We start from the raw sequence: 26,951 nt of genomic DNA on the forward strand, positions 1-26,951 counted from the left end.
CACATTTAGTGATGCCAATGGGAAAAGAACCACGGTACAGACCAGAAGACAGAGCCATGATGGGGACTCTAGTTACCTTGGCTGCTATTTGTAGATTTAGCTGGTAACATTCAGCACATCTAATACATCTAAAATTACCTAGTTGATAAGTCATCTTTTAGAAGAGGGAGGAAAACAATGAAACAGTTAAGAATATGTAATTTATCCCAGTAAGAAAAATCACATTGGAGAAGTAAGAGTAACAGAAATTTTGGAGAAAAGAAAATCTTAAATATAGAGATAACAAGGAATAAAATTTGCATATGAGTCAATCTGAAAGTCATGATTTCAAAGGCTAGATTATTAAGCTCAGATGAATAATTTTATAAGAACAAATGCAATTACCCAATATTTAGAGTATAAAGAAAAAATACACAAGACTTGCTCTAATAGTAGTACATGTTTTTTTTTAAGCTAAAGTTTCTTATGAGTCAATTGTGGAAAATGACTGTTAAGAAGTCAAATATAATCATAATCTCAGGCTGGATGGTGTGTGGCAACACAAGGGCAGTACATGGATGGTGTACATGACATCATCTAGAATATCCTTTGGAAATGGCATAGTTTCATTCTGATCAAGCCCATAGAGTAAACTGAGGACTAATATGTGCAAAGGGCAGGAGCTCTGTTAGGCACTTTGTAAGGAAGACCTATATTGTACAACTAAATGGTGTCCAATAGAGGATGGGTTGCCCAATGAATCCATGTCAGCCTGCCTGCTGAAGGGCTCATGTAGGGTCTAAGACCATATGGCCATTTGGTTATCAGAGGCAAGGTTGGGGATAGTAGGTAATATTTGCTGAGTAGTAACTATTTCCCTTATGTCACTAAATTGTAGAAATCAGAAGGAGATTGTATTATCTCTGATTCATGGATGAAGAAACTAAGGCTCAAGGTCAATTCAGCAGATGATTTATGAGTTCCACACAGAGCCAGTGTGGTCTTTCACTTCCAACTGCAAATATCAGCATCTGTGTCTAATGATATTTTTTTTTGTACTTATTCTTTTTTTTTATTATTAAATTCAGTTTTATTGAAATACATTCACACACCATACAATCATCCATGATATACAATCCACTGTCCACAGTATGATAACATAGTTATGCATTCAACACCACAATCTAATGATATTTTTAAGATGCTGACCAGAAATGCTGGGAATTAATACCCCCTTGGGGCAACCTTCAACCAATAACTCGTCTCAGAAACCTCAACTGTTTCATGTATGTGTAGGAGAATCTGAGGTACATATTGTGCACCATTATCCAGAGCTTCCCTATGGAAAATTGGTTTATCTCCAGTCATCCACTGTGCTAGTTGGCTTAAAAACATACCTTTACAGATTGTCTTCCCTACTTCATTACCAGTGTCTGTGTACAGCTATACTTTGGAGATATTGTGGATTTAGTTCCAGACCACCCCAATAAGGAACTACTACAATAAAATGAGTCACACAAATTATTTGGTTTCCTAGTGCTTATAAAAGTTATGTTTACACTATACTGTACTCTAAATCATTACAGTGTGCAATAGCATTGTGTCTAAAAAACTATGTAGATACACTAATTGAAAATATTTTATTGTAAATAATGCTAAATATCCTCTTGAGTTATCCTCTGGGTTTTGAGTTGTAATCTTTTTTCCTGGTGGGGGGTCTTGTCCCAGTGTTGCTGTCTGATTACTGATATGGGTGGTGATTGCTTTAGATTGAGGTGTATTTTAGTTTCCTAAGCAGCTCAGAGCAGATACTATGTACTGAGTTGGCTTAAACAATAGGAATTTATTAGCTTAGTTTCAGGCCTTGGAAATGTCCAAATCAAGAAATCATCAAGGTGATGCTTTCTTCCCAAAGTCTGGCTACTGGCAATGCTTGGCTCTTCTGCACGTTGCAAGGCACATGGCAGCATCTGCTGGTCTTTCCCTCATCTTCTGGGTTTTGTTCCCTTCAACTTCTTGCTTCCATAGCTTTCTTGTTCTCTGTCTTCATTTCATTTATAAAGGACTCCAGTAATAGGATTAAGTCCTAACCTGAATGAGGTGGGTCACTACTTAAATGAAGTAACTGCCTCAGAAGGTCCTACTTACAATGGGTTTACACTCACAGGAATGGATTATATTTAAGGACATAATTTTTTCTGGGGTATATACAGCTTCAATTACCACAGTATGGCTGTGGAAATTTCTTAAAATAAGACAACAGTGAAATTTGCTGCATGAATTGACTCTTCCTTTCATGAAAGACTTCTCTGTGGCATGCAATGCTGTTTGATAGCATTTTACTGACAGAACTTCTTTCAAAATTGGAGTGAATCCTCTCAAACCCTGCCACTTCTTTATCAATGAACTGTATGTAATATTCTAAATCCTTTGTTGTCATTTCAACATGTTCATACTATCTTCACCAGGAGTAAATTTCATCTCAAGAAACCACTTTCTTTCTTCATCCATAAAAAGCAGCTCCTCGTCCACCCAAGTTATATCATGAAATTGTAGTAATTCAATCACATCTTCAAGCTCCACTTCTAATTTTAGTTCTCTTGATATTTGTACCACATCTGCATTTACCTCCTCCACTGAAATCTCAAACCCCTGAAAGTCATCCATGAGGGTTAGAATCAACTTCTTCCAAACTCCTGTTAAAGCTGATATTTGCACCTGCTCCTGTGAATCACAAATGTTCTGATTAGCATCAAGAATGATAGCTCCTTTCTAGGAAGTTTTCAATTGACTTGCCCAGGTCAATCAAAGGAATCACTGTATATGTCAGCTACAGCCTTATAAAATGTATTTCTTAAATAATAAGACTTGAAAGTCAAAATGACACCTTGATCCATGGGCTGCAGTATGGATGCTGTGTTAGCAAGCATGGAAACAACATTCATCTCATTGTACATCTCCACTAGAGCTCTTGGGTAATCAGGCACATGTCAGTGAGCAGTAATATTTTGAAAGGAATCTTTTTTTCCCAAGCAGTAGTTCTCAAATGTGGGCTTAAAATATTCAGTACACCATGTTGTAAACAGATACACTGACATCAGGGTTTGTTGTTCTATTTAGTGAGGACAGGCAGAGCAGATTTAGCATAATTCTTAAGGGCCCTATAATTCTCAGAATGGTACATGAATATTGGCTTCAACTGAAAGCCACCAGCTGAATTAGCCCCTAACAAAAGAGTCAGGCTGTTATTTGAAGCTTTGAAGCCAGGAATTGACTTCTCCTTTCTAACTATGAAAGTCCTAGATGGCATCATCTTCCAATTGAAAGCTGTTTCATCAACAATTATCTTAGCTTCATCTTTTGAATAACTTGCTGCAGCTTCTACATCAGCACTTGCTGCTTCACTTTGCACTTTTATGTGATGGTGACAGCTCCTTTCTTTAAAACTCATAAACCAACCTCTGCTAGCTTCACACTTTTCTTCTGCAGCTTACTCACCTCTCTCTGCATTGATAGAATTGAAGAGAATTAGGGCTTGCTTTGTTAAGGCTTTGGCTTCAGGGAATGTTATGGCTGGTTTGATCATCTATCCAGACCAATGAAACTTTCTCTATATAAGCATTTAGGCTGTTTCACTTTCTTATCTTGCATGTGTTTCTTGGAGTAGCACTTTTAATTTCCTTCAAGAACTTTTCCTCTGCATTTACAACTTGGCTAGCAGTTTGACACAGGAGGACTAGATTTTGGCTTATCCTAGCTTTCAACATGCCTTCCTCACTAAGTTTAATCATTTCTATCTTTTTATTTAAAGTGAGAAATATGAAACTATTCCTTTCACTTTAACATTTAGAGGCCACTTTAGGATTATTAATTGGCCTAATTCCAGTACTGCTGTATCACAGGGAATAGGGATATCTGAGGAGAGTGAGAGAGATGGGGGAACAACTAGACAATGGAGTAGTCAGAACACACACAACAGTCACTTGTAGATTGGGCCCACCCTCTTACATGGTGGTGCCCAAAAACAATTACAATAGTAACATCAAAGATCACGGATAACAGATCACCATAACAGATATAATAATAATGAAAAAGTTTCAAATGTTGCCAGAATTACCAAAATGTGACATTGAGACTTGTAGTGAGCATACAGTGTTGGAGAAATGGTGCTTAAAGATTTGCTTGACCCAGGGTTGCCACAAACCTTCAATTTGTAAAAAACAAACAAGCAAAAAAACAAAAATAGTATCTGCAAAGTCCAATGAAGTGAAGTGCAATAAAATGAGGTATGCCTCCCAAATAAAGTTCCTGCACTGGAATCATATTTCAGTGTATGCTTTTGAGGGAATCCAATTGTCATATAATGATATGGCCAAGATTCAAACCCATACCTATCTCCAAAACCAGTGATCTTTTCATAAAGTTGTGTTATTTTCTTCTACATAAATGACTCAAAATGCCCATTCACACTGACATTATTCTTTGCATGATATATCCATATTCAGTGTTTTAATCTTCTCTGACCGACATAGTAAGAGGTCCACTGTGATGCTTTGTTCTCACTCTTTTTACAATAATTTGATATACCACCAGTGTACTTAACAAGCAATACTTAATGACCTGATTCTAAAATAAAGAGAAATTTTGAAAGCTTGATATTGCTTTCTGTTGTTTTATTCCAAACTACCATATTTAATATTCAGAGGAAATTTTTTTACATATTATTATCCTTCACTGCTGGGAAATTATTTAGACACCATTAATGTTTATGAAATTAATTTCATTTTTGTCTCAAAGGCATTTAGAATTTCATATGCTTGAAAACCCAGGACTTTTCTTTCTTCCTTTTTAAATTTATGTTTATCTAATGTGTCTAAGCTTCCTAAATGAGATTTAAAGTGGTGCTTTTAGGCTCTCATTTTATAAATGCAGTTTACCTTGTCTTGATTAAAAGAAAAAGCACAAAAAAACTGTGGAACACAAGCAGATATATAGTCATGCTTTATTTTGTTCCAGGTCATGTCAAGTAAGACACAAAAGCAGAACTAAAAAGTGGTTCTCAGTGAGGTGCTTAAAGAAAGATTTTTTTTTTTTTTTTCCCTATTGGAAGATTCTGAGACAGTAAAAACAAAAAATAGAGTGGATACTACTTATCAAAAATCCTCAGAGTTGGAAAATGATGTTTATCTTATCATCCTCTTTCCTTAATGTGTTCTCTAGAACCTCTTCATGGGAAGGGGCCACATAGGTTTTATCCCTTGTATAAGTCCTTGATATTTGTCCAACCATCAATGAGGAAAAACTCATAATCTTATAAAACATTTTGGGACATTTGTATTTCTTGGAATTTCTTTATTATAATCACGTTATTTACTTATACTTATCCTCTAGAATCATGCAGAAAAAAATGTATCATTCTTAGAATTGATGTCTTTCAGTTATTTAAAGACAGCTATCATTTTCCCCACACTCCTCTATCTTCCAGGTTAAGTAGCATTATCCCAATAAACAAGTCAAGTGTACCGTGAGCATCTTGCACAGTTTTTTAGGATCCTCTCCTTTTGCATCTCTTCTCATCCAGGACCACATGGATATTGGCTCTGGTAAAGAGCAAAGGAAAAATGACAATGAAATATGATATATAAGTTTTACATATTTCTAAGGATAGAAAAAGAGAAGATATTGATTGAAAAATGCCATATAGGGAAATATTTATAAATCATAATACATGCTGATATTCTGTGACCTGGCATTCTATAATCTGGAAATCCTTTCTAAATTACACCACAAATCACATTGTTGTAATTTTTAATATTTCAGTAGTATTTTCAAAGGGAATTTGCTAGAGTGACAATTTGGAGTCTCTTGGGATAACGTAAATCAGAATATCTTTGAATCTGTTTTTAATAGACATTTATGCTATTATATCACAAAAGCTGTCCACCTGCAAAATGTAATGTTCAAATCAAATGATTAAGATGGTTACTTATAAGCAAAGTTTCATTCATGTAAAAAATGAGATTGTTGGTCTTCACTAATTTAAGCTTGATTACAAAAGGACAATTGCTTTTATTCCCTCCTACTTCTCTGGAATTTGAGGTGAAGTCAGGCCTTTCCTCATCTAACACCTCTAAGGAAATAAAAAGAGAAACAAATGTGGAGATGTGGAAGAATAACTGTTTACTTATTTGTGATTATACTGCTCTTCTTATCACCTCCTGACTTAAAAAGGGAGAAGCTCTTCTCACTTAAAAAGATTTTTTTTTTGATTCCCTCTTAGTCAAATCTTCCCAATTAAATAAACTGAGTTGATGATAGAATGAGAGTGTTATTTTGATGCTGACAGTAAACTTCTCATTAGAGTTTTCTATATTGTCTCCTTAACCTAAAATAAACAGTGTTATGTCCTCACAATTCCACTCAACTTCCTTTTTTGAGGGCCACCAATGGCTTCCAGTTTGTCAAATCCATTGGTTCTATTTGGCCCTCATCTTGCCCATTACTAGGTCCTTCTCAATAATGAAGTTTGTGCTCAAATGTTATGTTCTCAGAGAGGCTGTCCCAAGCAATCCACGGAAAGCAGACCACTTCTCTTTCCAACCCCACCCGTCACACTACCATCACTTTGCTTATCATTCTTATTATTTGAAATTGTATTATTTTCTTCCTTTCCTTCCTTTCTTCCTCCCTTCCTTCCTTCCTTGTATCCTTCCTTTCTTTTATTGTTTGTTTGTTTATATATGTATATGTGTAATTTTGACTGTACTCTACCACTAGAAAGTAAGTTTCATGGAGAAGAAAGTACTTATTTATTTTATTCATGGCAGTATATCCATTGCCTAGACTACAACATGAATACAACTGATCTTCAGTAAATATGTCTTGAATAAAACATGGATTTGAACACAGATGTCACAAACAAAATCATGCTGTGGAATTTCATGTCAGGTAATACTTTCCTCATTTATTTTATGCAAAAATGCAAGCTTAATAGAATACTTCCTAATTGACATGATCCAAAATGCCCATGAACTGAGGAACTATAATAAAGCTTTATATATGTATATGTATAAGATATTTCATATTTAGTTAAAATATACCAATATCCATTCAGTTATAAGATTTATGGGGAGTTTACAGACATTTTTGGATGTGCTCCCTTATGATTGGATTTTTTAAATGTACAAATATCAATTGTATTTCTATATATCAGCAATAAACAATCCAAAAATCTAATAAGAAAACAATTTCATTCACAGTAGCATCAGAAAGAATAAAATACTTAGGAATAGAGTTAATAAAATAAATGTAAGTCTTGTGCATCAAAAACTATATAAAAGACCACTGAAAGTAACTAAACAAATAAATAAATGAAAAGACATCAGTGTTCACTGACTGGAAGAACTAATATTGTTAAGATGGCACTTCTTCCTGAATTGATTTATAGACTCAAATGCAGCCCCTAATAGAATCCCAGCTGGCTTTTTTGCAGAAGTTGACAGACAAGCTTATTCTATAATATATATAGAAATGCAAAGGCTCCAGAAAAGCTATTACAATCTTGAAAAAGGAGAACAAAGTTGAAGAACTTAGACTTCCCAATTTAAAAACTTCTATAACATTACAGCAATCAAGAGAGTATGGTTCTGGCATAAGGACAGACATATAGGTCAATGACACAGAATTGAAATTCCAGAAATAAACTCTTTCATTTATGTTCAGTTGATATTCAACAAAGATGATGATGCAATTCAATTGGGAAAGGACAGTCTTCAGGAAACGGTGCTGGGACTATTGAATATCCATAAACAAAGAGATGAAGTAAGAACTTTCCATTAAACCATACATAAAAATAAACTCAAATATATCGTAGACATAAATGTAAAGCATAAAACTCTTAAAAGAAAACATAGAGGAGTAAATTTTCACAACCTTTGGTTAGGCAAAGATTTCTTTTTCTTAAACACCAAGAACAAAAATCATAAAAGAATAAAATGATAAATTGGTCTTCATCAAAATTAAAAACTTTTGCACATCAAAAGACACCAGTAAGAAAGTAAAAAGACAAGTCACAGGCTTAGAAACAATATTGATAAACCATACATCTGATCAATGAATTATACCCAGAATATACAAAGAACTCTTACAAATCAGTAAGATGACAAATACCCCAATTTTTAAAAATGAACAAAATATTTGAATAAGCATTTTACCAATTTGCATACCATATACAAATGGTCTATAAGCACATGAAACAATGATCAACATCATTCTCATTAGAGAAATGCATACTAAAACCATAATACTACTTCATACCCACTAAAATGCCTACAATCAAAAAGACAAGTGTTGGCAGCATGTAGAGAAATCAGAACCCTCATTAGGGTTCTAGTTCTCACCATTGCTGGTGGGAATGTAAAATGGTGCAGCCATTATGGTAGTTTCTTAAAAAGTTAAACATAAATGTACCATATGATTAAGCAATTAAACTCCTAGGTGTCCCTTCAAGAAAAATAAAAACACATCCACACAAAGACCTGTACATGAAATTTCATAGCAGCACTATTCATAATACCCAGAAAGTGGAAACAATCCAAATATCCATTAACTGGTAATACACAAATTACAGTATATCCATACAATGGAATACTCTTCAACAATAAAATGGAACTATGTATTATGCATGCTAATACATGGATGAAACCAAAAAACACTAAGTGAAAGAAGCCACAAACTAAAGATCACATTTGTATAATTCCATTAATATGAAATGTCCAAAAAGGCAATTCTCAAGAGACACAAAGTAGATTAGCAGTTGTCTTAGGTTTGGGCTTGGTTGTCTTAGGCTTAATATGTCCTCCCAAAAGATGTGTTCAAGTCCTAACCCCGAGTCCTGTGAATGTGACCTTATTTGGAAATCCAGACTGCGAAAACATGATTAGTTATGATGAGGTCACATTGGATGAAGGTGGTCCCTAATCCATTATGATTGGTGTCTTTACAGGAGACACAGAGACCTAGCAGAGAAAGCCCTGTGATAACAGAGGCAGAAATAGAAGTGCTCAAGCAAAGGAACATCAAGGATTACCAGCAAACCACCAGAAGCTAGGAAGGGCAAGGAAGGACCCTCCCCTACAGGTTTCAGAGGGAGCATGGCCCTACCAACATCTTGATTTTGGACTTTTAGCTTCCAGAACTGTGAGACAATAATCTCCATCGTTTTAAGCACCTAGTTTGTGGTACTTTGTTACAGTGACCTTAGCAAACTAAAACAGTAGAACAATGAGTGACCGTAAATTGGTGGAAGGGATCTTTTAGGGATGATGGCACTGTTCTAGAATTGGATTGTAGTAATGGTTGCACAACTCTGAATTTACTAAGCCATTGACTTGTGCACTTCAAATGGTATGTAAATTATACCTCAATAAAGATATATATATATGTATATATATATATAAAAGAAAGAAGCCAGAGACAAAAAAAGACTGCATAATTTATGTGAAACGTCCAGAAGAGGAAACTGTATATTTAGAGAAAGCAGATCTGTGGTTGCCTCGTCTAGGGGTGGGAACATGTAATGACTGCAAATGGGCTGTAAAGATCTTTTGGGGTGATAGAATTGTTCTAAAGTTGGATCATGGTGATGGTTGCAAAATCTGTCAATTTATTAAAACTCTTTTAATTGCACACTTAAAACAAGTGAGCTATATGGTATGTAAATTAAAATGTCATAAAATTATTTTTTAAAAAGATAACCTAAATATTCAGAGCAAAAATTCTCTTATCTTTCTAAAAAATTCTCTTATCTTTCTATCCCTCACACTTAACACGGTGCCTAACAATCAATATGAATGCTGAACTGAAAAATGTACTTGCCATGACTAAATGGTTTCCTGAAAAATTAAAACTAAAAATCCTAAGCAGCTGGCTTAACTAACCACAGTTTTGTTTAGAGCCTGATGACCCACCATGTTCTATATTTGCTTTTTTCTTCTTCGATGATGATGATTATGAAGACTCAGAAGTTACTGAACATTTCTCTCTACAGGAGTGGAAAGAGTTCATTTTTTGAACAGCTCCTTTTCTCTCAATAGGCTTGGATCCCTCATTGGGGTCTCATCACTGATGGTGGCAATGATTAGATTATAACATCATTTTTCTGACATAAATCACACTCATAACGTATTATCAATGATTTTTGTTTTAAAATATATTTAACATGGAACAAAATCTTTATAACAGTTTCAAAGCAACCTTGGTGAAGAACATCTGGATATTTACTATTTATCTAAACCCAATTCAATACCATTTTTGTGACTCAATTTTACTGCCCCAGAAGTAAATTTAATTGTAGAAACAAGAGAATTTTTTATTACGTAACATATATTTATATATACTTCATCTACCAGTAATTTCATATTTAGTGGCTAAATATTAGAAGAATACTCATTAACATTATAAACAAAACCAAAATTTCCATTCGCATGGCTATTGCCTATTTTTCTAATGGAGGTCTAACTATTGAAACAAATCAAGAAAATTAACAAGAACTATAAATATTTGAAAAGGGAAGACAAAAAACTGTTATTTTCAGATATTTTAATTTTAATTTACTTAGAAAACAGAAGAAAATAAAATGTTAGAATAAATAAAAGAGTTGATTAACTTTGATGGAAATATCAACATACAAAAATTAATAGTTTTTCTATTTTGTTGCTAGGAATAACCAATTCAGAAATATGATGCAAAATTACCACTCACTAAAGCAACTAAAAATACAACCTTCTAAGAACAAACTTTGTATTGCTGGAAAATATGAAGAAAATAACAAAATTTTATTAAAGACTCTACATGCAGATTAATGGATGAGAATATTTAATATTATTAATATGTCCATTTCTACTAAATTAATCTAAAATTTAAGGCCATCCCAATCAGACTAATTGTCCAGATCATGTAGAGGAGAAAATATGAAACAATAGTAAAGAAAAAAGACTATTAAAGATGTGCTAAGAAGACTGAAGTGGAGCCCCCTTTCCCCTTAATCCTATAACATCTGCAAACAAAAATGTTGTGTAAATGGCATTAGGCCATGAGGAGTGGGGAGTGAGACTGCACCAGTTAAAGGAAGTGAAACTTTACCATTCAGGGGAGGCGAAACTGTGGTTGCACGTATCAGCCAAGCATAACCCTTTAACAATCACTGCACCAGTTCCAAGTGAAACTTTTTGTAACTCTTTACCAATCAATAACTGTACCAGTTCCAAGTGAAACTCTTTGTGAAATTGTCTTTTGTAACCAATAGCTAACTGCCAACTCTGCTTCTGTTAAAATAGCTTGCTTGCGTTTCCAGGATATGGTTTCTGTCTATATAAGGCACCAGCACACACACAGGTCGGGGCTGCTCACTGAATTCCCTGTGGGGAGTAACGGTGAACAGTCGCCGGCCGGCTAATAAAGGCTTTTTTAAAAATTCTAATTGGCTGTCTCGAACTTTAACTCGCGGGCACTGTAACAAAGACCATATATCAAAATATATTACAAATTTAAAAGAACAAAAATTGTATGACAGTAACAAAGGAATAAGCAGTGAGAACAGATGAAAGACTTCAGAATCATATCAGTGCAAAAAGTTTTGTGATAAATTGCATAAGGCAATTACAAACCAAGTGGGAAAAGAATGGATTTTTTTGCAATTGATGATCCATTTGAATGAAACAGAATTAGATTTCTAACTCAAACTATATAAAAAAATCTGCATTTATTAGAAGATGAACTTAAAATTAACTACAAAAATATTATATATGATATTTGGATGTGGGATGCTTTATTAAGGAAGATACAGAACCAAGAACCATAAGGGAAAAGATAAATTTGACAAAATAATGATAATAATGGTAATAAATTGAAACTATTCTTTATGAAGAAAAGTATCATGAACCAATTAAAAAGACAAGCCCTCAACTAATAGGAAATATGGAAGATTAATAGTAATTCTATATAAAGAGCTCCCTCCAATCAATAAGATAAATACAAACAACCCAAAAGTCAAAAAGTGGACAATGGCTATAACAATCCACAGAAAATTGCAAGTTGCTCAACAGCACTTAGAATGAGGGATATGTGAATTATAATAACATTAAGATTTTATTGATCCATCAAATTTGTAAAATTAAAAAAAAAATTATTGACAAATTTCAGTTGGGACAAAAATTAAACAGAAACATTCAAAGGCTGAAGTGCTGATTGGATATAATTTTTAGAGAGTAATCAAGAAGTTTCTATCAAAATTTAAAAGGTGAATACCCTTTCAAACATAAATTCCAGTTGAATATGTTGTTGGGGGTTGAATCATGTACCCAACAAACACAAAAGAAATGTTCAAGTCTTAAACAGCATTCCTGTGGGTGTGAACCCATTCATAAGTTGTATTTTTGAGTATGTTAAGATGAGTCAGGGTGTGGACTCACTTGTGAATAGGATCTTTGAAGATTCTATTTACTGGCCAATTGAAACAGGGTGAGTCTTAATCTGTATTACAGGAGGTTTCAAAAGAGAAGCCACAGTCAGTGAAAGCCACAGGAGGAGACCAACCAAGGACATCACCATGTAACAGGAGGCAGATATTCAAGAAAGGAATCCCAAGGATTGCAACAGGCTATCACCAGAATGCTTTGATTTGGGATTTCTGGCCTCTAAAACCATGAGCCAATATATTCTTCTTGCTTCAGCAAAACCCACTGTGTGGTATTTGTCATAGCATATGACATATGACATAAGACATATGGGAGTGTGTATTTGCCCAAGAAGAATGTTTAATTACAGTAATTCTTCTAATAGGAAAAAGTGGAAATTTCCCAAATATCCGCTAATAGGTGATGGTTAAATAGCTCATGATTTTTACAATTTGATAATCTAATAGGCAGTCAATGGAAACCTATTTTTCTAAAAAAATTCTTAAAAAATTTAAAATACTAATGTTATATGAGCCACAGAAATTCTCTCTACACACAAACATGTGCATAAGTATGTATGTAAATGCAAAGAAAATTCTGAAGAAACAGGTAAAATATTTTGGAGTTTTGGATTTTACTTTAAATATTTTTTTGGAAATAATTGTGTTCATTTGCATATTCATAAATTTTAGGTTTATGACAGTAATTCCTATAAATGCAGGAAAAGAACAGTTAGTCTCTAAGAGTTATAATCATATGTGTCACTTATTGAACATGTACAATATACCATGACAATTTATTGCATTTCCTCAATTTTCAAATTTTATTTATGAGAAATGCTAAGTGATAAAAAACAATTGTCCCAAGTTACAGAACTGCTAAGTAAGAAATTTGAATCTAGCTTTCTTTGACTCTAAGATTCTCTTTCTATTCTATCATGCTATGATAACCATTCAGTATATTGGTATTTTTCTTTTAAAAATTAATATCTAATATATATTTTCTTTAGGGAAATTTCCATGTAAATACAGAATATAATATCATTGTGGACAAAATAAAAATATTAGAAGGATTAAACCATCTCCTTCCCTCCCCTGAATGTTTTAAAATGTTTTGTTGTCCTGATTACTCAGAATTATCCACTATGAAAATGGGAAAAATTGTCTTAGCTAATATAGCACAATATAAGTTACATAGGTATAGATAATGCCTTATTCTAGGCTGCTGAAATTCAGGGATGTTGCTCTGTATTTCCTTTTAGCATCAAAGCCCACTATTTTAAGTATATGTTGAACTAAAATGCATTAGTTCAGGCCCGATAGAAAGCAGATGCAAGATTAGAGTTTAAAGTACAAAATATTCATTGGGGATATTGCTTGTGAAATAGAAAGTGGGGAGAGCAGTAGTAGGCAGGAAAAACCATTAGACCATGATGCTGTTCTTGCATTTGAGGTAGGAAAGGGGGAAGAGAGAAGGGTTGAGTAGGAAAAGGTTCTGACTGTGGCATAGCTTGGAGAAAGTCTCAGCCAGCCAAAAGGGAGATTTTGCACAAGAATGGCCAATGCCCTAGTGCCATCACAGTGCTGAGATGTTTTCTGGGGGTTGCCTGAGCAGCGTGCATCTTGGCTCAAACGATAAAATGGAACCCGGAAGAGCTGAGGTTGGAGGTTCTAGCTCACTGCACTCCTCATGGTAGGTCCACTCTCGCAGGAAGAGCCAACACCCGGGCTGCCATCCCATGTGACATGTTACTTTATGAGAAGTGTAAAATGTAGCTTCATTAGTATTGCCCTGTGACTCTCATCATCTTGTGGCTTTATTGTCTCTATCTAGTTTGCTGTGATTGGGATTATGCCTGCATTTTCTTTACATTTCATTTCCAAAATAGGTGAGAAGAATGAATGGATTAGTAAGTAGAATAGGAATTCTGTGAGAAAGATTCATCTCAGTGAGCCTGTTTTTTTTCTTTTAGACCACAAAGGAGCAGGAAATGGTGCCCTGGAGGCATTAAATCACATTTCACATGTCCAGGGTACCCCTTGTCATTAAAATGGTCAAAGTAGTATCTGCATCAATGAGCCATAAAGTGTTTGAGCAAGTTGGGAGGATTTCACCATGTGAATTTAATGATTTTCCTAATTTAAAAAATACATGCTAAAAATGTGTTAGGTTACTGGAGTGCTAGTCCATAGCCAGTGGCCACATTGCTTTTTATTGGTGGGAAGTCTTTCTATCTGATCAAAGTATATGACTGATAGGTTTTAGAGATGATTATTTTAGTAAAACCAAAGATATTATTAAAGAAAAAAATAATCTCAGTGACTATATAAACAAGCTAAGAACTATAATTCACCAATTTTGAGCCAAAAGTCATGACAAAAACATACTAAGCAATCCAAATGGAAAAGTTGAATCATGAATTTTTATTTCCTTTTGCAGAAAGATTTTAGAATTACTTCATATTTATCCACTAAGTATCCATTTATAGGTGCTATTGCTTAAAACTATTTCAAAGTTTATTTAATCATTTTTCTAGCTCAGTGTCTAGGACATTGCCTCACACAGAGGAGGATAAATAAATAGCTGTTAAATGAGTAAATAGTTATTCATTTAAAATATATAGCATACTCATAAAAACCTTTATATGCCACAATTATCCAAAGATTACTAGAAGTCAACTTGGTTTGTAGATTTCTTTCCCAAAATCCAAGAACTATATTACTGATTTCACTGAAAAAAGAGGTAAACAAAAGTTTTCACACATGATTTATGTTTCTTTTTTATATTGCATAAGGGCAATTTAATGGAATAAAGTGATGTTTTGGTAAGTTGGCCCAGTATATCAATGCTTACTTTGTTTTATTCCTCCTTACCAATAGGAATTACCAATAGGTAATTACCTATCTACCTTGTTTTTTTCAAACCTCATGCTGATAATCTAATAACAAACATCTTGGTGATACTTAACTGGAGTTTATTGGTTAATTTTGAATACCCATTCTGATAAATCATAACATGATAAAATATAATTAGTTTGACTATGTATTAAGCAGTTAATATATGCCAGGAATTATGCTTAGAATTTAATATCATTTTCTCAGTTAATCCTCACAGTAAGACTGGAGGCTAAAGGCTATTATTTAATTTCATAGATAAAGAAACTGAGACTTAGAAAGCAAAAATAGTAATTTTCTAGTAAAATTTGGAATGAAATTAAAACCTTGTCTAACCCTAAAGCCTATGCTCTAACCATTAAGCATAGCCTCTCAAACAGAAAAGTAGTTCAGAAATGGGTGTGTGTGTGTGTGTGTGTGTATAATATATATATATGTATGTGTATATAAAGTATTTATATGTGTAGGAATATGTATTTATATGTGTGTGTGTAGAATCTATCTATATAGATATATACATGTTTAGATTTGTGGATATATTATATCCACTGTGACTCCAGTCTTAACCATAAAGCATTCATCCATGAACTGAAAATGAGTTACAGAAGCCACCAGCCAATTCCCTTGGACTCTTCTCACATTTTTCTCATCCTGCATTCTTTCTGCTCAGTCATTGTCTCAGTCTTGGCTTAGTCGTCAGAATCAAGCTCTCATTTTCTTCCTGGCTCTCTGGTGTTTATATGTAGCCTTCCTGGGGTTTGGCTTTTGGCCACCAACTTGGAGTTTTCTCCTTGTTTGTCTCTAGTTCAACTCCCTTGGAAGTCAACTCAAGTGCTGGACAATTGGCAAACACACCACACAGGTCAGCCCCCCTCCACTCGGAGGGGCATACTGGGACACAAATTAGGTCTGTAATTATTACCTCTATTTTACAAGGAGAAAGTCTTCATAAGAAAGAGACTAAGGTCTCTTTTATATTGACTGTCTCTGAATTGGCATAAAAATTTGTCTCAGGATTCAATATTCCAAGCCCATTCCATTAAAATATGTTTTCTGCAGAAAAACAAGTTTCATGTTTTCCATGAACTCTGGAGTTCTATAGACTAATTTCATTTTGTTTTTATTTTGATGCCGGTTTTGTATCTCTGTCTTTCTGCCTGCTTATAGAATTTTAGAAGCTACTTTGGTTATTTGCAGTTAGGTAAAGATTTTATATTTCAGGGACTTGTGTGTCTGATTTAAATACTTGAAATGTAACAGAGGATGACTCTCCCTCTATTATTTGGTAATAGATAAAACTAGGCTCTGCAGAGATCTTCTGGCTAAAGATTTCTTCTGGCTCACTCCTTAAAAGCCTTCTGGAAAGTTTAACTGGCTTGTGGGCACTGGATTGGGATATTAATAAACAGTTCTAAATCTGCTATAGACTAGTTGTTTTACCTTTGACAACTCATATAATTTTTCTATGCCTTGGTATTGGGAAGGGTTTGATATTCTTGATCTTAAAATATATTCTTGGGAAGCATGGACTTACATCTGGAATGTAAGACCTCATGTACTTGTATCTTCATGCCTTTTGAACCCCAGGATCTCATCCCTTCTTACAGGCATCCATTCTTTGTCTGGTGCTTCATACACTTCAGTGATCTTCCAGTCCACAATCAAACAGCTAAATCAAAGCTATACTCATGCTCCAGAAAGTGTTGTGCAAACCCAGAAGAAGAACTCCTGGACTCCAGACTTGCTGGTGAATTATGTGAGAAAGGAATGCAACTCAAATTTTACTAAAGTCATGTAACTGCCTTTGAAGTTTAAATTCATGTTTTGACATTTGCTTTGGCTATCTCCACTAAGGCTATTGTGGTCAACCATATCCATCTATGCTCAGAAAGAAATGGGAAAGTTCATTTCCAAAATGCTGTCTGTGGGTACTCTCTGCAGTCAGGGTGAAATGGAGATATAGTTGCTATTTGGGTGTTTCTCTATTCCTTTTTTTGCTCTTCTTCTCCCATCACGTGCAGCCCTTTCTCTGCTTAAAGTTGTCCCCATTGGAGTCTGTACCAAAATTCATCCTTCTTCCTCAAGTACTTTCCCTCTCAGCTAGTTGTTAGAGAGAAAACCACAGAGTAAACTCATTTCCATTATGTGCAACAGGCTCAGAATTGCTTACAAGAAGTTAATTTTAGGAGTATCTGCATTTAAAGCTGTAGTGACACATCACAAAAAGAATGGAATTGTAGTGGGGCTGTCCTAGTTTTGTAGTGTTCCAGACACTTGAGATAGGAAAAAAAGTTTTGTCACAGAATAGTTTTTCATAGCCTCATAAATCATACCACAGAAGAACCTAGAACATTTTCTTATCTTCATACTAACTACAAAGTATACTCATTATATCACACACAGGCATGCAAACAGAACAAAACAACAACAACAAAAAATTCCGTTTGCCAGTGTCTTTTCTTCTCTACCAGAGATCAAGTGCAAATCCCCTTGTGTATCTTCATATTTAATTCATTATTTTACTTTTGCTTGCACTAATGTAAGTTTTGTCTTTAATCCCAGGAATTTTAATGATATTCTGCTGTTTTTGGAATGACTATGTTTTCAAGGTTTTAGTATTCTGGGAAACATGAAAACTATATCAAATCAAAGTTTTTGAAATGCCCATTCAGCATTTCTTTATGAATTTCCATTGAAAAACTTTTAATGCTCAGCTGTTATGATAATCCCAAGAAAACACAATCTTTAAAAACTTTCAGCATACCTGTCCCTCTTTATATTACTGACAAAGCTCATGAGGATACCCTGGCTATCTGGAACTGTAACTTGATACGTTTTTTAAATGCTGTGAATTCTCCTCCTGTTTTCCTGAATCGTTTCCCTTCGGTTCTCTGCATACTGGCAGATGAACTTGCTGTTCTTACCAAAGGAATCATTTTAATTGGGATTGCAAATTTGAGATGGGGAGTCAATGTGGCTATGACAAAAAAAAAAAAAAAAAAAAGTGCTTGTAAGCTTCATATAAGAAGCAGTTGTGAAAATTTTGCCCTTTTGTTCATGACTTTCTTTATCTTGAGAACCACTATCGGCGGGTGAAACAGGGAGAACAGAGAATAGTCTCCAGAATGACTATTTTATGGTCAGTTTGCTCCTCCCACATTCTAGCTAATTAATGCAACTTCCCATTCCATTCCTTTGCTTTACTTCTAATTTTTACCTCCATTTTATAACAGAATCTCATTTTCCCTTTTCCTCGTGCTGAGCTGTTAGTCAAGAAGTAGGACCGGGGTACATCTATTCCTATCCAAAGCTCCGTAGTCTACATCTTAGGGGCCCCTTTAAAATGTTCTGAGATCCCTAGGAGATAGATACTATTATTGTTCCAGTTTCACAACAAAAACTGAGAATCAGAATGCTAAATAAGCTGTTCAAGCTCACAGCAAGATTAGAGGGTTTCTAAATCTGAAGTCTGTGATTTTAGCAATTACAGTGTTTATGCATGGGTGGTATGGAGGGAGTAGGGAAGAGAAGGTCAACTGAATCCTCTTCATCTAGACGAGAGAATAGCCAGTCTGTGCGGTTGGAGGCCATCCTTTCAGCCCCTGCATTTAGAAAGCTGCTTTACCTTTTTCAAAGACCATAAATCATTTCCTTCCCTTACCTCTATATGGCCAAGGAGAGGAAGGCAAGAAAGTCATGCTCTGTTTGGAGAAGCGTGTACTTCAGTACAGCTAAAATGGTAGATTCACGAGGGCAGTGACAGAGTCCCCTTGTCCCGTTGCATCCCAGGACCTGTAACAGTGCCCGGCACAGAGCAGGCACTCACTAGCTATTGACAGAAAGAGGCCAAATTATAGGAAGTGACATTGGCAAGAAAGACAAGCATATGAATATTCAGAATTTTGGACTTCAGGCCACAAAATGGCCAGCTTCTCACCTACAAGTGTGTTACTTAACACTGGAAATTTTTATGAGCTTTACATCTATGATGATGATTTTTTAAAAAGAGCAGTTTACATAAGCTTTAAAATGTAAGTACTTATTACTTGGGAAGCTATTGAAAAGGCAGAATAATGGAAGGAATTGGTCATGTGGTCATTGATAAGCTGCTATATGAATTTCTGACTAAATTATACCCTAAGGCAAAGATAGTATAACTGAGCCTGTGGAAGTATTAAAAAAACTAATTAAGGAGGATTATTTCTTTAATAATCAGGCTTTACTAAATATAAAAGCCATCTAGGATAATATATAAGATTAATTTAAATATGTTTTTCTTTCTTCTCCAGCACCCCCCCTCCACATCTCTTTCATACACTAGTGTCTTGCCACTTAGCTGTTTTAAGAATTTGGAAAAGGTTCTCCACTAACCATTCTTTTTCTAAGCAAGTAGCCATTTGAGAATTTCAGCTGGGAAATAATTATCCACAAAACTCATGGGATTATAAAGTCTCCAATGTTTCTTTAATTCTCAGGCCATTAGTGATGACAAATTGTTTTAGACCCCTGATTAGATAAGAATTGGTTTATTGGTTTTCCAAATTAATCTAACAAATTCCATTTCTGGAAGAAAAAAAAACATAGTCCCACCTTTTTTTTTTTTTTTTTTTTAAAGGCAAGTAGATGTGAAGTGAAACTCACATCTTCAAAATCACATTTGAATCCTTTTCCTTAATGTAAAGAATTCAAAGAAGACAACCTTACACTGGTATTGTATGCCACAGTACAGTAATATAAAGAATACATGTAATACAAGTATAAGGTTGATATTAACCTATAATGAGGGCAAGATAGGCTTTGTTTCATTCTCTCATAATTTTAGAATATGGAATAAAAAGTAAATAATAGGCCTTGATTATTATTTTTTATAATACACTTTGTTTTTTTTTGAGTGGCTTTAGGTTTACAGAAAAAAAATAAAGAACGTACAGTTTCCATATACCCTTCTCCCTCACACACACATTGTTTTCCCTATTACTGGCATCTTATATTAGTGTGAAACATTAATTACAGTTCATGAGCCATACTGGTACATTATCAGTAGCTAAAGTCTATAGTTTACATTAGGGCTCTTTCTTTGTGTTATATACTCTGTGGGTTTTGACAATTGGGTAATTTCATGTATCAACCATTATGGTATCATACAGAATAGTTTCACTACCCTAAAATGCCCTGTGTTTCATTTCTCCATCCTTCCTCCCTTCATAACTTTGAACCTAAAGAAACCACTGTGATTTTATTTTCTCTATAGCTTTGCCTCCTGCAGGATGTCATAAAGATGTAATCACATGGTGTGTCGCCTTTTCAGACTGGCTTTTTTTCACTTATCAATATGCATTCAAGGTTCCTCTATATGTTTTCGTGACTTCTTAGATCATTTTCTTTTCATCACCAAGTGACACAGCATTGTATGGATGTGCCACAGTTTGTTCATCCATTCACCAACTGAAGGGCAACTTGAGTTCCTCCAAATTTTTGGACTGCCTCCAAATGAATAAAGCTTGTATAAATATTCATGTGTTGATTTTTGTATGGACATCAGTTAACACTCCTTGGGGTAAATACCTAGGTGTGCAATTGCTGGATCACAAGGTAAGCCTCTGTTTAGCTTTGTAAGAAACTGCCAAACTATCTTCTAAAGTGGCTGTACTATTGCATTTCTTCCAGCAATGAATAAGCATTCCTGATGCTCCACATTCATATCAGCATTTGTTGTGGTCCGTGTTTTGAATTTTAGCCATTCTAATAGATGTGCAGTGGTATCTCATTACTGTTTTAATTTGCAATCCCTTAATGATACATGACATTGAAAGTCATCTCATATACTAATTTGCCATCTATATATCTTCTTTGGTGAAGAATCCTTTCAACTCTTTTACTCATTTTTCAACTGGGTAGCTTGTGTTCTTATTGTTGAGTTTTAAGGGTTTTTTGTATACTTTGGATATAAGGCCTTTGTCAGAGATGGGTTTGAAAATATTTTCTCACTCTGTGGCTTTTCTTTTCATTCTCTTAATAGTAATGTTTGCAGAGCAGGAGTTTTTAATTTTAGTGAAGTTCACCAAAAATTTTTTCTTTCATAGATCATGCTTTTGGTGTTTAATATGGAATCTCATCACCCATGCCAGTTAATTTAGATTTTCTCCTAGAAGTTTCATTGCTTTGCATTTTACATTTAGTCCTACGATCCACTTTCACTTGATATTGTTAAAAGTTTTAATGTCTGCTTTTGTTTGTTTGTTTTGTGTTTGTTTGATGTTTTTGTATGTAGATATCCAGTTGCTCCAGCACCATTTGTTGAAAAGACTAATCTTCCTCCATTGGATTGTCTTTGCTCCTTTGTCAAATATCAGTTAACTATATTTGTGTGGGTTTGTTTCTGAGATCCCAATTCTGTTCCACTGATCTATTTGTTTATTCTTTTACCGATACTGTACCTTACTGATTATATAGTAAGACTTGAAGTCAGGTAGTGCCAGGCCCCCAACTTTGCTCTTCGGTATGTATGACTATTCTGGGTGTTTTGCCTTTCTATATAAAATTTAGAATCACTTTGTCAATGTCCACAAAATAATTTGCTAGGATTTTTTTTTAGGTTGTATTGGATCCATTTACAGTTTGCATATAACTGGCATCTTAATAATATTGAGTATTCCTAGCTATGAATGTGGAATATCTTTCCATTTATGTAGATCTTCTTGATTTCATCCGAGTTTTAGTTTTCTTCATACAGATCTTGTATGTATTTTGTTAGCTTCATACCTAGGTATTGCATTTTTATTTGGAGCTAATCTAAAAGGTTTTGTGTCTTTAATTTCAAATTCCAGTTTTTCATAGCTGTAATGTAGGGAAGCAATATATTTTTCCACATTAACCTTTCATTCTGTAACCTTGCTATAATCACTTATTAGTTACAGGATTTTTTGTTGTTGTTGTCTATTTGTTTGGTTTTCCACATAGACAATCATATCATCTGGTAACAAAGACAGTTCTATTTTTTCCTGCCTAACTTATGTACCTTTTACTTCATTTTCATTTCTTAGTACATTAAGTAGGACTTGTAGTCTGATGTTGAATAGCAGTGGTGAGAAGGGACATCCTTTTTCCTGATTTTCAGGGGAAAGTATTTAGTATGATGCTTGCTGTAGGTTTTTTGTATGTGTTCTTTATCAAGTTTAAGAAGTTCTCCTCTATTCCTAGATTGCTGAACATTTTTTTTTTAATCATGATTTGGTGCTGTTTTTTGTCAAATGCTTTTTCTGTATCTCTTCATATGATCATATGATTTTTCTTCTTTAGCCTGTTGATGTGATGGATTACATTATTTGACTTTGAATGTTAAACCAGACTTGCATACTTAAGATAAATTCAACTTGGTCATTGTATATAATTCCTTTAATGTATTGTTAAATTTTATTTTCTAATAATTCATTAGAAATTAATGAATTAATTTCACACTTATGTTCATGAGAGATATTATTTTTAATTTTCCTTTCTTGTAATTTCTTTGTCTGGTTTAGATATTAGGGTAATGCTGGCCTTATAGAATTAATGCTCCCTCTGCTTCTTTTCTCCTTAAGAGAGAGTATGGAATTAGTGTCATTTCTTCTTTAGGTCCTTTGTAGAATTCACCAGTGAAACCTTCTGGGCCTGGTGTTTTCTGTTTTGGAAGGATATTAATTGTTGATTCAATTTGTTTAATAGATATAGACTTATACAGTTGATCTATTTCTCCTTGTATAAGTTTATGGTAGATTGTGTCTCTCAAGGAATTTGTCCATTTCATCTAAATTATCAGATTTGTAGGGATAGAATCATTCATAATATTCCCTTATGATTCTTGGCAATGCCCATGGTATCAGTAGTGATAGTCCCTCTTTCATTTCTCATATTAGTAATTTGTGTCTTCTCTCTTTTTTACCTTGTTTAGCTTGGCTAGAAGTTTAACAAATTTTGATCTTTCTAAGTAACCAGCTTTTTGGTTTTGTTGATTTTCTCTATTGTTTTCACTTTAATTGATTTCTGGTATATTTTTTTTGTTTGTTTCTTTTCTTATGCTTGGCTTAGATTTAGTTTTACTCTTCTTTTTATAGTTTCCTAAAGTGGAATTTAGATTATAGATGTTAGATCTTTCTTTTAATATGTGCACTCAGTGCTATAAATTTCCCTCCATTCACTGCTTTTGCTGCATCCCACAAATTTTGATACTGCATTTTCTTTTTTGCTTAATTCAAAATGTACTTAAATTTCTCTTAAGATTTCTTCTTTGATCCATGGTTTATTTAGAAGTGTGTTGTTTAATCTCCAAAATATTTTGGATCTTCAGCTCTTTTTCTGTTATTCATATCTAGTTTGTTACCATTGTTTTCTGAGAGCATACTTTGTATGATTTCTGTTCTTTTAAATTTGTTGAGGTGTTGTTTTATGGCCCATGATGAGGTCTATCTTGGTGAATATTCCATGCAAGCTTGAGAAGAATGCGTATTCTGCTGTTGTTGGATAAAATATTCTGTAAATGTCACTTAGATCCAGTTGATGGATGGTACTGCTCAGTTAAACTACATCCTTACTGGTTTTCTGCCTGTTGGATCTGTCAGTTACTGAGAGAGGGTTGTTGAAGAATCCAGTTATTTCTCCTTGCAGTTCTATCAGTTTCTGCCTCATGCATTTTGATGCTCCGTTATTAGGTGCATAGCTATGTCTTCTAGGAGAATTTACACCTTTATCATCATGAAATGCCCCTCTTTATCCCTATAATTTTCTTTGTTCAGAAATCTGCCTTGTCTGAAATTAATACGGCTGTTTGAGCTTTCTCTTGATCAGTGTGAGAATGGTGTATCTTTCTACTTCCATTAAATCAAATAAAGTAAATCTAGTCTATCTATATGTTCAGACAACATATAGTCAGGTTTTGTTTTAATATATTCCTTGATAATTTTTATCATATTCAAAATCTGAGAATCAGGATACACAGTGGGGATATTCTACTTGCAGACAGAGCTGATGATGATAAACCTGTGTGAAAATTAATCCCTAGTAAGTCATCTCTTTATGCTTTTTTAACCATATATTCATTTTATATACCTTCAACAGCAATATTGTAGTATAGATATTTTCATGGTCTTTTTACAGATGAGGGTAATGAGAATCAAAAAGGTTAAACTGACAGAATTTCAAAGAAAGCATTAGCTCCTATTGAAGCTATTTATGTGACTGTCAGTAGTAAAAAATATATTCACGTTTAAATCACCTAGGAGTTTTGGCTTTCTCTTGTAAAAGACAGTACAGATGGAGGTGGTGGCTGGTATTGCTTCAGCCAGGGATAAAGAATGTCAAGGCTGAGTTCTCTGCCTCTTTCTCTTTCCCTCTTGGTGACAAAATGGCAGTGCAGCTACCACCATTGTGTTTGTGTTCCCAGGAGCATAAATAGGAAATCAAAGAAGAGAGGAAAGAGTGGCACCCATGTCAAGAAAGCAAAGGCTTTCCCAGAATTCTCCAGCAGTTTTCTCTATAGCTCTCAGTGGCCATGATTATTTCACATTGCAACCCCTAGTCTCAGACGAGGCTGGGAAAATGAGTTTTATCTTTCTAGTGTCTACAGTAGAGGAAGGCAAGAGAAAGGGGTTTGGAATGGGGATGAGGAAGCCAAATTATAGTGCCTGCCTCAGTAGTAAAGGCATGTCTTTAATTCCTGTATAAGACTGGTTATCTTTCTTTTAAAACATACTGCCTTCCAAACCTGTAACAATTTCCTTTGAATATTAAAATTAAAATAATAAATCAAAATAAAATTGTTGCTATCCAAAACCATTCTTTTTTCTCCATCTACAAGCAATTTTCTTCTGCACATTGAATGTAAACATGATTTAATTATTACATTTGAATGGGAGGTTGATTTTAAGATATAAGGTAAAAGTTCTCATGAAGATTTTCATTAGAGAAGGGATGTGGGTGTGTGGTGTGGCTGAATCTGCAAATTGATATCATTCCTGTTTTCTCTTTTTGCCAATCCTAAAACTGAATCTGTTGCCCAGCTTTCGTTGCCATTAGGTGTGGCCATATGAACATGCTCTAGTCATGGAAGTTGCCAGAAGTGACGCATGCCATTTCTCAGACTGCTCCATACAAATTTTCCATGCAGATTTGTCATGTTGCTCAACTCTCAACCATTTGCAGTGGACTCTGTGGTTCTAGGAAGTGGTGGCGCCAGAATGGAAGGAGCCATCTGAATATAATAAATACTGACATTGGTCTCTTAAGTGAGCAAGAAATAACAATCATTTTGTTAAAAGTGAAATTTTGGGCTTTTCCAGTTAGAGCATTTATAGCATTACAGAAACTGATACATTTGGATAAGTGCAGGAGGATAGAAGAACTCATTTGTAGTCAGATTTGGCCTCGGTCCAGCCTCCTACAGAATCTTGAGCAGGGGACAGCCTTCTGAATCAAGACTGGTAGTGGTGACCACTTAATTGGGAACAGATCTCTGAATACCTGAATATCCCTGCTCAATTCAGTCTGTGCATAGCTTTGGAGTATGTTTCACTCTGATGCTTTCTTTTAAAATTAGCTCATGTTCACAACCAACTAAATAAATTAATACAAGAGAACAGTTCAATTGGATTTTCCAGGCCAGGAGTTAGACAATCAAAATTGATAAACAGATAAAACTAAATATTTTACCAGATTCAAGTCATGCTTTTCAGAGTCTGTATGGTTCACACCCTTTAATCTCCCAGGTGTTATGTGCCTGCATTTTCTATAAGAATTACATAATATCTGTCTAGACATTTATGAACCACTAGATACCAAATTAAATACTATCTTGATAAAATATGTTTGTCAATGACCTTCTGAACAAGTCTGCCTTGAATCTTTTTCATAGAATATATTAAGCTCAGATTATTACGGCTCCTTGTTTTGGAGCTTGCGACAGCTCAGTAGACTGTTAGTTCCTTGAGGACAGGAGCACTATCTTATTTGTCTTTGTTTCTAAAGACCTACAGCAGTGCCCTACACATAGTAGACATTCAACAAATATGGGCTTATTAAGTGGATAAATGACTTAGAAATGGGTACAAATTGTTATGTCTGTTTGTGATTTGAAATTTCATAAGATGAAAAATTCAAGTTTTTCTAAAGGAGAGCTATACTGATTGAATTCCAAATTCAAATGCTGGTATGCATAAATAAAAAATTTTGTGATGACATTATGAATATTAGCACCAAATACTTTATTGAAAACAGTATACACACACACACACACACGTGAGCTAGGTTAAGATGCTTTTGGGGTGTTGGGGGGAATGGGAGCTGTGGAGATAGTAACAAGCAGGTGAAATTCTCAAATATTATTGCCTAAGATGATCAGTGCCCCAGACAGCCATGTGATGTTGCTTCCTTCCATTTGTTCTGGTCTGGTATCCTTGACCTGGGCTTTCTTGAGGAATATATGAAGATGCACACAGGAAAGGCAGGTCTATAATGTCCAAAAGTCACCTTTCATGGCATTCAATAGCATATCTGATCTGCTACCACCTAACTTTGTGGTCTCTATCTTCCAAACCCATCTAGCACCATCGGCTCCCCCACACCCAACACTCTAGTCTCCCAGAGTCACGTG

The 26,951-nt window shown here is 34.5% G+C and overlaps 1 pseudogene; it reads right to left on the reverse strand.

Moving 5' to 3' along the window:
* Positions 1-1,551: 1,551 nt before the first annotated feature.
* Positions 1,552-18,919, reverse strand: LOC119537280 (annotated as a pseudogene).
* Positions 18,920-26,951: the final 8,032 nt, after the last annotated feature.

Source organism: Choloepus didactylus, chromosome 6, assembly GCF_015220235.1.
Source record: "Choloepus didactylus isolate mChoDid1 chromosome 6, mChoDid1.pri, whole genome shotgun sequence".
NCBI lineage: Eukaryota > Metazoa > Chordata > Mammalia > Pilosa > Megalonychidae > Choloepus > Choloepus didactylus.